Here is a 13,015-nt window from a genome sequence, read left to right on the forward strand (position 1 = left end):
GGCTCCTCCAAGTAAGGTAAGTAACAAATGGAGTTTGGCTATTAAAAACAATTGCAGCAAACAAGATGTTATTTTTTTTTAAATGTTTAAACTTGGCTGATACATTTGTCTTTAGCAAGACAACATAAATATCTTATAGCATGGCTTTAATGTCTCTTTAACATTATTATTATTATTACTATTGTTATTATCTGTCTGACACAATTGCAGTTCATTGGCGGATGTTGAGGATGCGTGATTGGCTAAAGGTATAGGTTCTGTGAATTGCATTCTCACTAATTTGTATGATAATAATGAATTTACAATTTATATCCAGGAGGGGCAGGGCAAATTTAGTGAAAGCAGGTAAAGGTGTCAAATTAATTATTTTAAAAACAATGAAAATGCGTTTCAGATATAGGCTAGATTATGGGTGGAGGGGTAGCATAAGTACCCGCTTGTTATCTCCAATAAAAATGTGTTTTTTGCGAAGCCGAACTTCGAATATTGCGACCGCGTTAACTGATTATCCCATAGACTTCAAAGGAGTATGAAGAGTGGAAAAAAACACCCAACTCGGATTGAGATTTCTTATTTTTTAGTAGACAGTGTTATTATGATTATAACTGTAACGTGTAATGTATTTGTTATGTGTTTTGTGCAACTTTTTATTCAAGCCTATCAGTTAACTAAAGCTATCCAAACAAGCATAAATCACAATTGGGCATATGCGTTCATATTTACTTTCAACTCCTAAAATACAAGCTACTTCCAACACGCACAAAGAGCCAGGATAAAGCCCTTTTCACTCACGCGCAAGTTAGCTTGCCACTCGTAATCTTGCCCATACAGAAATAAATTATGTTAAATGAAATACTAAAGTATACATTTTTTTCAGATGAATATACTATAAAGGTTTCTATACATTTTAGCTTTACAATTTAAAGGGACATTAAACTGCTGGGTACAACTACATGGTTACTACTCACCATGCTATTGTTTTCCTCTTGTACCAAGTTCTGCTAAGTGAAGCTCTGCATCTTTACAGTCTCCCATTTTTTCTCCCATTTTTCTTTAACTGTTTAAAAGTTTTCTTTCTTGCTTTAGCTAGAGTAGACTGTTTTATGGAGTGATTTTTTTTTTTTTTTTTTTTAAATCTACTACTCATTTGAAATTCAGAGTAAATGCTATTCTATTGTCTTGTTATCTTGCATTTGATGATTATGCAAATCTGCTGTGTTTACTGGTCCTTTAAAATTGCATGCCCTGTCTGAATCACAAAAGAAAAAAAAATGGGTTCAGTGTCCCTTTAAGTGAGCTTGCTTACAATTCACATAAAAATACTTCAAGGAATACATTGTGTGATGCTTATTAAAAAAAAATAGAAAAGAATATGCTTCCTTTATTTCAAGCGAATTGGTGTTTATTGCTTGAATTTCACACATAGATAAATCCAAGCACAAGTTTGGTTGCTTGATGACCATACAAATGCTTCTATCTCTACTTGGAAACCCCATGCAATTCTTATTTTTGCAGGAAAATTATTTAGGTCTAGATTATATTACAAGTGACTGGTTATTGCTACCGCAGTTGCCCCCAAAATAAAGAGTCTTATTATTTTATTTTAAAAAATAGCAATTTTTTTGCAAAAAAAAAAATACGGCACGGAGCAGTTTCTAGGGGTTAAAAGTGCCGGGTGTGGGATGGGTTAGAAAAAAAAAACGGCACTGAAAAGTGTCTTTACATTGCGGTCTATGAGAACTGTGTGTTCCCTATAAATATAAATATATATATATATATATATATGTATATGTATATGCTTATGTACATATATATTTATGTGTTAATATTTGTATACACACACACACACACATATATATATATATATATACAGTATATTATTATTTTATATATATATATATTTATTTTTGCTGCCCAACGTTAAGTGATCTCATGCTCTGTCTTAAGGTATGAAACAAGGCTCCCATTGGATCCTATGGAAGCGTGCTCTCATGAGCGCAAGGCTTCCATGCAATGAGAATGCGAAGTCGCGTTCGCATTGCACCTCACTTGTAATACCAGCACACATTAGCATGTGCTGGTATTGCTCAGTTGAGTGCAAGTATCGCTTTAGTGTAAGCGATATTTAGCGATTAACTTGTAATCTGGCCCTAAATCAGATATGTTTTTAAAAATGAGAAATAACACCTTTATACGCTTCATTTACATGTAACTGTTGTTGCAGGGTGCTCAGAACCAGTGCCACTAAACACACATAGATATTTTTTTCTCTATGTGCCGCTGTCTTGGCTGTTTTTGCCCCTGCAAGAAAATTGAGAACTTTTGTAGCATATTTTCATGCAATTGTTTTTTAGTATTGTAATACACACAATAAGCTTACAATACATCTGTAACAAATGCATGCACATATAATTTCCTGCAAAAATATATCCAAGACAACATACGCCTGTTTTTATTCTAGCTTTGTGGGAATTTGAATATTATTTTTTTAAATAATTTAAAAATTAATATTCATTAATTTTATATTATGAAATCATTATCTAATTGTTTTTATTCCCATTTATACATACATAAACATGTAGACAAAATATGGCTTACAATACAGATCTTACTAAAAGCAAGGTGTTTTAGGGATTTAGCTGGGTCATTTAGGTTATGTTAAATAAAACGAAACAAGAATGACACCTTGTAGTTATGAAGTGTATTAATAATGTAAATTTCAGGTTTCCAATTACTATTTCAATTAACCCCTTAATGACCGGACCATTTTTCAATTTTCTTACCCTTAATGACAATGGCTATTTTTACATTTCTGCAGTGTTTGTGTTTAGCTGTAATTTCCCTCTTACTCATTTACTGTACCCACACATATTATATACCATTTTTCTCGCCATTAAATGGACTTTCTAAAGATACCATTATTTTCATCATGTCTTATAATTTACTAAAAAAAAAAAAAAAAAAAAATATGAGGAAAAAATGGAAAAAAACACACTTTTTCTAACTTTGACCCCCAAAATATGTTACACATCTACAATCACCAAGAAACACCCATGCTAAATAGTTTCTAAATTTTGTCCTGAGTTTAGAAATACCCAATGTTTACATGTTCTTTGCTTTTTTTTGCAATTTATGGGGCAATAAATACAAGTAGCACTTCGCTATTTCCAAACCACTTTTTTTCAAAATTAGCGCTAGTTAAATTGGAACCCTGATATCTGTCAGGAATACCTGAATATCCCTTGACATGTATATATTTTTTTTTAGAAGAAAACCCAAAGTATTGATCTAGGCCCATTTTGGTATATTTCATGCCACCATTTCACCGCCAAATGCGATCAAAAAAAAAAAAAAAAGTTCACTTTTTCACAAAATTTGTCGCAAACTTTAGGTTTCCCACTGAAATTATTTACAAACAGCTTCTGCAATTATGGCACAAATGGTTGTAAATGATTCTCTGGGATCCCCTTTTTTCAGAAATAGCAGACTTATATGGCTTTTGGGTTGCTTTTTGGTAATTAGAAGGCCGCTAAATGCCGCTGCGCCCCACACGTGTTTTATGCCCAGGAGTGAAGGGGTTAATTAGGGAGCTTGTAGGGTTAATTTTAGCTTTAGTGTAGTGTAGTAGACAACCCCAAGTATTGATCTAGGCCCATTTTGGTATATTTTATGCCACCATTTCACCGCCAAATGCGAGCAAATAAAAAAAAAAAACTTAACATTTTTCACAATTTTAGGTTTCTCACTGAAATTATTTACAAACAGCTTGTGCAATTATGGCAGAAATTGTTGTAAAAGGTTCTCTGGGATCCCCTTTGTTCAGAAATAGCAGACTTATATGGCTTTGGCGTTGCTTTTTGGTAATTAGAAGGCCGCTAAATGCTGCTGCGCACCACACGTTAATTATGCCCAGCAGTGAAGGGGTTAAATTAGGTAGCTTGTAGGGAGCTTGCAGGGTTAATTTTAGAGATCAGCCTCCCACCTGACACATCCCACCCCCTGTTCCCTCCCAAACAGCTCTCTTCCCTCCCCCACCCCACAATTGTTCCCGCCATCTTAAGTACTGGCAGAAAGTCTGCCAGTACTAAATAAAAGAGGTTTTTTTTTTTTTTTAAATAAAAATAATAAAGTATTTTAGCTGTGATGGACCCCTGCCTTAGCCCCAACCTCCCTGATCCCCCCTACAGCTCTCTAACCCTCTCCCCTACCTAATTATCACCATCTTGGGTACTGGCAGCTTTCTGCCAGTACCCAGTTTGGCCCCAAAAACCCCCCAAAAAGTATTTTTATTTTATTTTTACTTAAAAAAACTATTTCTGTAGTGTAGCAGCCCCCCACAATACCCCCACCCCCACCCCCTCCCAGATCCTTTTATATATTTTTTTTTTTAAAAATCCCTTTTTTCCCCCTTTCTGCCCTCATTCATTGGTGTCAGTGTGGCACCCTCACACCCGGCACTATCGCTACCGGTGCAGAGAGGGCCACAGAGTGCATCGGGGGCTTGTAAAATGGTATTGCAGGATGCCTCCATATCGAGGCATCACTGCAATACCCTCAGAGCTGCTGGAAGCATTTGTGATCGCTTCCAGCACTCTGTTAGACAACTGACGTACCAGGTACGTCCATTGTCATTAACTGCTTGTTAATGCATGACGTACCTGGTACGTCAGTTGTCATTAAGGGGTTAATAGAGAATTTGGATAAACAAATAACTTTAACAAATGTGAATGTGGATTTTTCTAGATGTGGGTATTCAGATGCTTCGCTAGCATCCGAATGCAGAAGAAAGCGACTGTTCGTGCAGTCCGGGTCTTTTTTGGAACCACATTTATTCTTGTGAAAGTACAACAGACTATGATCTGGGTTTGCACAGATTGTAGTCTGTTGCAATTTCACAAGGATAAATGTGGCTCTGAAAAAAGCTGAACGGCTTGAGCGGCTTTTTTTGCATTTGGATGCTAACGAAGAATCTGAATGCCCATGTCTAGATTTTTCCATATATTTGTCACCATAGAAAGAAGGGGGCAAGAAAAGGGGAATGATTGGATACACAGATGGATTTTTAAGTTTAGAGACAACCTAGGGAGCTTTGCTAAAATTCTACAGACCTGAAGGACACAAAGAACAGAGGGGTTGGTACAAAACATTTTATAAACATTACATTGTATGCATATGCTATATCATGCAGCCAGTTTTACCACAATTTAATATGTATTAACATTTTCTAATAAACCCACTTTCTAACTTTGTTGTAGATAGGCGCTGAACCAACCAAATATAATTAGATGCAGATATCTCCAATTCATGTTACTATACCGGCAATTAAATAGGAATCAAAGTTTGTTTTTTTAAATGTATAGATTACTTTAAATCCTTTATCCCAAAGGATACAAACTGTCTATGTACATACTTCACATTGGTGGCATTAAAACGAAGCAAAATAAACTGATGTTACATAAATATAAGTCTAGTCAGTTTCTCTACAAATACAATGGTATAAATAGGCAAATAAAATAAAATAAAATAAATTGGCGGCACATCTCAAGTTCTCTCCAGTGTGCTTCAGCTCAATATTTGAGAAACACCGATTTCACTAAAACTTGAATTCACTCGATTAATTCTGAGGGCTGAATCTATTAATGTTACAAGTTTAAATACTTTCTTTTTTTTACTTAAATCTGCATTTTCTTTATTAAATTAATTTATATAATTGTGTTGCTTTTTCTTAATAATGCAACTTAGTTCATAGCTTCCTATTCTATGTTCCCAGTGGCATAAAATAATTATTTAATTTTAAAGAAAGAACATAAGAAATGCGGGTTTAGAGCAACATTTTGTTAGACAAGGTGATTAAAAAGCATTTTAACTCAAACTGCAGTCATGACTTTTAAACAGTACCTACATGTATAATTTACAGCCATGATTCATCAGACATCGATTGCTGAGCTCATAAACTAAGTATGCAGTTCTGTATTGAAGCTTATTGAATAAAAAAGAAATGCCATAGAGAAAGTTAATTTTGCTGGTTTGGGTTTCTTTTTCTTTTCTTGAAGCAGCCCTTTAAAAAAAGAAAACAACATAATCTAATTTGTGTGTAATTTTTTAAATTATATTTTGCCGGTTTGTATTCTAAATTAAAATATTAACTGTGTCTTGTATTTTTTCCTGTTAAAATGTAAAGCACATTAATATTTGCTAAAAATGTGCTTAAGGTTGTAAATGCATATCATTTTGGTTAGCTATTTTATATGTGGTAGCATTTATGACTTTCCATACAAACAATCAATAGAGAAACCTAAATACCTTTGATGACTAATTATTGAATTTGCTGAGTAAAACAAATTTGTAGCAATGTACATTTTTTAAATAAAAGCAACATTAGGCTCAGATTTATTTCTCGGATTTGCAATTGGCATACTTATAGAAAATCCAATACTACTTTAAAATGACACACTATATAGGGCTCCATGTACTAAGCTGTCTGCGAGGTCTTTGTGACTATTTCCTTCTAAATTTCGGCGTGCGAATCAATAACCATATGTACCATGCCACAAATTCATTGAAAAACTTACATTTACAAGTGGTGAGCGAACTTGTCCGCAACTCTTATATTAGAGTCTTTTTTGTAGCTAGAAAATACTCGCTCGACATAAATCTCGCACAAAACAGTAATTACTAAACTATCTATTTATACGCTTGTCAATTTGTCCGCACCAACCTCATGAAAAATCCCTCGCCAGCTTATAGGTGGCGAGCACCATATTAAACAATAGAGTCTATAAGATATAAGATGTCTATGAATAAGGCCAGGGGGCCAAAACGCGTAAGCCAATACTAGGAGCAAGCTGATACTAATGTTTGGATTTTAAGCTTCTTTTGTATCAATAAAATAACTTTTTACTTTAAGCGCTATTTGTTTTAACTCACTGGTGTTCTATGTTTTTTGTCTATAAGATATACGCCTACAACTGATATAAAAGAGGAAGAATACACTTGAATCTTTACTCACTGATGATCCTGCAAACCATGGAGACACTTCTTCAACTGTATATTCTTCGTCTGATTCAAATCAGGGGTAGAAGGAAAATGTGTGAACCTGATGCCACAGAATATGTGGTTAGAAGAAGGAGATTGCGGGTACAGCGCGTATTCCTTCCTCAAGTTCCTTTAGATGTCCTTTCCGATAGAGAGGTTATTCAAAGGTTCCGTCTGGATCGACATTCAATATTGACTTTATATGCTCAAATTGCACATTTTCTAGAGCCAGTGACTGCTCGTTCAATGGCCATTCCCGGACTCCTTAAGTTTCTTGCTGCCTTGCACTTTTTTGGCACCGGATCATTTCAGGCAGTGTCCAGCATCATCATTGGTTTCAGTCAGTCTGCCTTTTCGCATCATCTATCCACAGTTATCGATGCACTCATGCATATATTCCCAGAATATGTTTGTCTACCATCTACCACAGAAGAGTGGCAATCGATAAAGTCGCAATTCTATAGTGTGGCCGGAATGCCAAATGTCCTTGGTGCAATAGACTGTAAACATATTGTAGTTAGACCGCCCCTTTACGGGAGGAGATTTATTGGAACCGAAAGTCTTGCCATTCTCTGAATGTACAGATGGTGTGTGACCTGAAAATGAGAATAATAAGCGTAAGATCCAGTTACCCTGGCTCCTGTCATGATGCTTATATCCTTAAGCAGACCGGACTGTATCAAAAGTTCGACAATGGAGAGATGCCAGAGGGATGGTTATTAGGTAAGCCTAACTGGCACCAAATAAGTTTTTATTTTATATATCATTGTAGATTCTATAATGTAACCAATTGCAAATACATTGCTATAATATCCATCTAAACCTTTAGAAATTATGTATTAATCATATGTCTTAATAATCAATTGTTACCAAAAATATTGTTACTATTAATTGATACAAATTTGACGCTATCATCTAAAATTATTAATAATTTTTTATTCTTTCAAACAGTGTTCAATTACAAACTATTGACTTACTTTAATATTTTTTTTTACATTACAGGGGATGCTGGTTACCCTTGTTATGAATGGCTTCTGACACCCTATAGTAACCCTCAACTCAGGAAACATATCCGGTTTAATGATGCACACCACAAGACCACAAGGAGTGTCATTGAAAGGACTTACGGAATATTGAAAATGAGGTTCCGATGTCTGGACAGATCTGTCGGTGCAATGCAGTATTCTACTGAAAAAGTAGCTAGAATAATATTAGTTTGCTGTGTTGTGCATAATATTACCACAAAAAGAGGATGTCCCATTGTTGAAGATATTCCCATGCCTTTCAATGATTTTCCTGATCTTAACTATTGAATAAACTCAAATTGCGGTATCCTGTAGCCTACAGGATACCGCAATTTGAGTTTATTCAATAGTTAAGAGTAATAAATATAGTGCCCAGTATGGGGGGTATATATTAGAGCATTTTCATTTTATTACCTATTTCCAATTTACACTTGTTCAGGTGCGTGGTGACTATTGCATAATATTACAGAGTACAATACTAACAACTCTGACTCCTATATTAGTATATTCCATCAGGAAATTATAATTGGGGGTCTCTACATAGTAGTACCACTCACCCCTTAGATTTGTGAGGAATCTATTTAAAAGAGGGGTTTAGTAACAAGGAAAGAAATATAATCCCATAATCTTGGATATTATTACATTTAAAAATTTATAATTATTTCTTCCCCCTCTTCAAGTAGATTTAACGTGGAGAGCATATCACATTCGTCAGATTATTCTCCTCAGGAGTTACATTCTCCCATTTCTACACCAGTTGGAATTTTAATACCCTTTTTTCTTTTTTAATTATCAATAAATAAAAGTTAAGTTTTAAATCGCCTTGTCTGGGGCCTAGTACCTAGGCATATATGGCCAATTTACCAGTATTTTGCTGTTGAGTGCTACCTAGTACACTCTTTCAATTGCAGATTGCAATTGACTTTTCTAGTTTACCTAATCTAATCCCCCTAATAAAATAAAAAAGCCCCCGAAAATAAAAAAAATCCCTACCCTATACTAAATTACAAATAGCCCTTAAAAGGGCTTTTTGCGGGGCATTGCCCCAAAGTAATCAGCTCTTTTACCTATAAAAAAAAAATACAATACCCTCCAACATTAATACCCACCACCCACACACCCAACCCTACTCTAAAACCCACCCAATTACCCCTTAATAAAACCTAACACTACCCCCTTGAAGATAACAATACCTTGAGCCGTCTTCACCCAACCGGGCACAAGTGGACCTCCAGACCGGCAGAAGTCTTCATCCGATCCGGCCAGAAGAGGACATCCAGACTGGCAGAAGTCTTCATCCAGGCGGCATCTTCAATCTTCTTCCATCCGGAGCGGAGCGGGTCGATCTTGAAGACATGCGACGCGGTGCATCCTCTTCCTTCCGACGGCAACTGAAGAATGAAGGTTCCTTTAAGTGATGTCATCCAAGATGGCGTCCCTTCAATTCCGATTGGCTGATAGAATCCTATAAGCCAATCGGAATTAAGGTAGGAAAAATCCTATTGGCTGATGCAATCAGTCATTAGAATTAAGCTTGCATTCTATTGGCTGATTCTATAGGCTGATTGGAACAGCCAATAGACTGTGAGCTCAATCCTATTGGCTAATTGGATCAGCCAATAGGATTGAACTTAAATTCTATTGGCTGATTGCATCAGCCAATAGGATTTCTCCTACCTTAATTCCGATTGGCTGATAGGATTCTATCAGCCAATCGGAATTGAAGGGAAGCCATCTTGGATGACGTCACTTAAAGGAACCTTCATCTTCAGTCACCGTCAGATAGAAGAGGATGCTCTGCGTCGGATGTCTTCAAGATGGACCCGCTCCACCTTGGATGGAAGAAGATAGAAGATGCCGCCTGGATGAAGACTTCTGCCGGTCTGGATGTCCTCTACTGGCCAAATCGGATGAAGACTTCTGCTGGTCTGGAGGTCCACTTGTGCCCAGTTGGGTGAAGATGGCTCAAGGTAGGGTGATCTTCAATGGGGTAATGTTAGGTTTTATTAAGGGGGGATTGGGTGGGTTTTAGAGTAAGGTTGGGTGTGTGGGTGGTGGGTTTTAATGTTGGGGGGTATTGTATTTTTTTTGCAGATAAAAGAGCTGATTACTTTGGGGCAATGCCCCGCAAAAAGCCCTTTTAAGGGCTATTTGTAATTTAGTATAGGGTAGGGAATTTTTTTATTTTGGGGGGCTTTTTTATTTTATTAGGGGGATTAGATTAGGTGTAATTAGTTTAAAAATTTGTAATTTCATTTTTATTTTCTGTAATTTAGTGTGTTTTGATGTAATTGACTTTCAGGAGACATGTGACATCCTGAGCCTTCAGGACTTAGACTCTGAATCATATATAGTAACACAGGGGTGTAAAACTTCTCATGGTGGCTATAGACCCAAATCTGTGTTTTATCCTACACGGGAAAGGGGGCCATTTTTAGAGGCTTTCCATAGGAGGGTCGAGCAGGATCTAATTAGACTCTTTAATAACCCCATGAGAACATACCCCAATCTTACTATTACACAGAGGGATGCCTTGACTAAATTGAAATCAAGAGACAATATAACTATCAAGGACTCTGATAAGGGGGGTAGTATTGTTGTGCTAGATCGGGCATATTATATAGCAGAAGCCCATAGACAACTCTACAATGGTGATGTGTACAAAATTTTTAAATCAGATCCAACAGAGATCTTTAAGAATAAATTGTGGAGCTTGTTGGACAACGGTCTGGAGGAGGGAGTTCTAGACCAAGAAACTATTGATTTTTTGTACATCTCTAGACCTGTGGTACCTATCTTTCACCACCTCCCAAAGGTACATAAATCCTTGGAGGTGGTGAAGGGGAGACCTATAGTCTCAGGTATAGGCTCACTTTTTGAGCACTTATCTAGCTGGGTTGAATCCCTCCTCCAGCCCATAGTTCTACAGATTCCTTCATACCTGAGGGATACCAAACACCTCCTCAATTGTCTTACCCAGGTAGAATGGAACAGGGAGTGTTCCTGGGTAACCATCAATCTGGTAGGTCACTACTCAGCAATACCGCACCATCTGGGCCTTGAAGCAGTCAGGTGCCTCTTGGATAGTCATAGCAATTATGATGAACCCCTTAAGGACATTGTGGTGAGGGTTTTAGACTTCCTCTTAAACCACAACTATTTTAAGTTTGAAGGTGAATACTTTCTCCAGAGACGTGGGACCGCTATGGGTGCTAAATTTGCACCTTCATACGCAAACATCTATATGGCATTGTGGGAGCGGTCCCACGTCTATGGAGAAAGGAATCCTTATAGGGGCTACATAAAAGTTATAAAAGATTCATAGACGATCTTTTGATCTTCTGGACAGGTAATGAGACAGAAAAAAATGACTTTGTGGCCATGCTAAATTGCAATGAGGTGGGACTTGAGTTCACATCCAAAACTTATAGAGTGCAAATCCCTTACCTTGACCTAAACTTAATAGGTGACATAGAGACAGGTCAGATTATTACCAGTCTCTATCGTAAGCCTATTTAATCTAATGCCCTTCTGCATGCCAATAGCAATCACCCCAGACATACGGGGTTTGGAATTGCTAAAGGGCAATTTATACGCATAAAGCGTAATTGTACTAGCAATGTATATTTTGAGGAACATAGTAATACCTTAAAAACCCAATTGCTAGAGAGAGGTTACTCCAAGAAAACAGTTAATAGAGCTCTCTTGGAAGTTAGACGTATGGACAGGGCTGATATGTTGTACACAGAGAGGTAATGGCTTTGATGACCCGAAACCTCTTTTTGTAACCACTTATAGCCCCCAGTATAGGGAAATCTGTGGCATCATAGACAAACATCTGCCAATTCTTACTGCAGAAGATAGCTTGAAAGACTTTGTTCAGTTTGGTTGTAAGTTTGTGGCCAGGAAAGGATGCACAATTGGTAACATACTGTCCCTGAGTATGCTCAGGAAACCACCAAGTACCAGCAGCTGGTTACAAGTGAAGGGACACTATAAGTGTCACTTTAACAACTGCATTGCCTGTGGCTGCACTAAAATAACCCAAAACTTTCAATCAATGGTCACACAGAAAGTTTACATGCTAAAAAATTGTACTAATTGTCGCACTCACAATGTCATCTACCTGGTGAGTTGCATTTCATGTAGGAAACAGTATGTGGGATGTTCCACTAGGGAGGCACGGACACGTATCCGTGAATACTTGAATAACATAGACAATAACATAGAGCGCTCTGATTCGGCGAGACATTTTATACATGTGCATGGTAAAAATGTAAACAGTTTCCAATGGCATATAATAGAACAGATCAGAACCCCAGAAAGAGGGGGTGACATTGCCAATAAGTTACTTTATCAAGAAGCCTATTTGATTTTTCAATTAAGAACACGTAGACCAGAGGGTTTTAATATCGAAGGAGATGTTATTAACTTCTGGAAAAAGAATCAATAAGGATTGTCTTGGGTGTCATGCCCTATTCTGATAGTGACCATTATATACTTTGGATTAGCCTATCAAGTACAAAGACAGGGGCACGTTACTCAAAACAATCTAGAGTATTTCTCATACTATTATTCTTCTTCTCCTCATTTAAAATAGTGCAATATATATGGGTTCTTTATCCCCTTACACTTTGAAAAATGAGGATTACCAAAAGAAATGCATGGCCATATATATAAATAATTTCAAATATTTCTATGGTAAATATATAGGTAAATACAGTCAGCATTATAACTAATAGATACCCATTGAGGAAGAAAATACTTTCTAAACAAAATAGACCTTTGGGTAAGCATTTGATGACTCACTTGATTTCACATAATCCAAGAGTAAATGTGATTTACTTAGTTATTGTCTAGCACCGTTGGCTTTAGTAGATAACTGAATAGCAATATTGAATGTCTTACTAATGAGTCAGACTAGCCATAGGTTTTATGGTTGAAAGTGACTTTAT

This window comes from Bombina bombina, chromosome 1, assembly GCF_027579735.1.
Source record: "Bombina bombina isolate aBomBom1 chromosome 1, aBomBom1.pri, whole genome shotgun sequence".
In the NCBI taxonomy this organism is placed as follows: domain Eukaryota; kingdom Metazoa; phylum Chordata; class Amphibia; order Anura; family Bombinatoridae; genus Bombina; species Bombina bombina.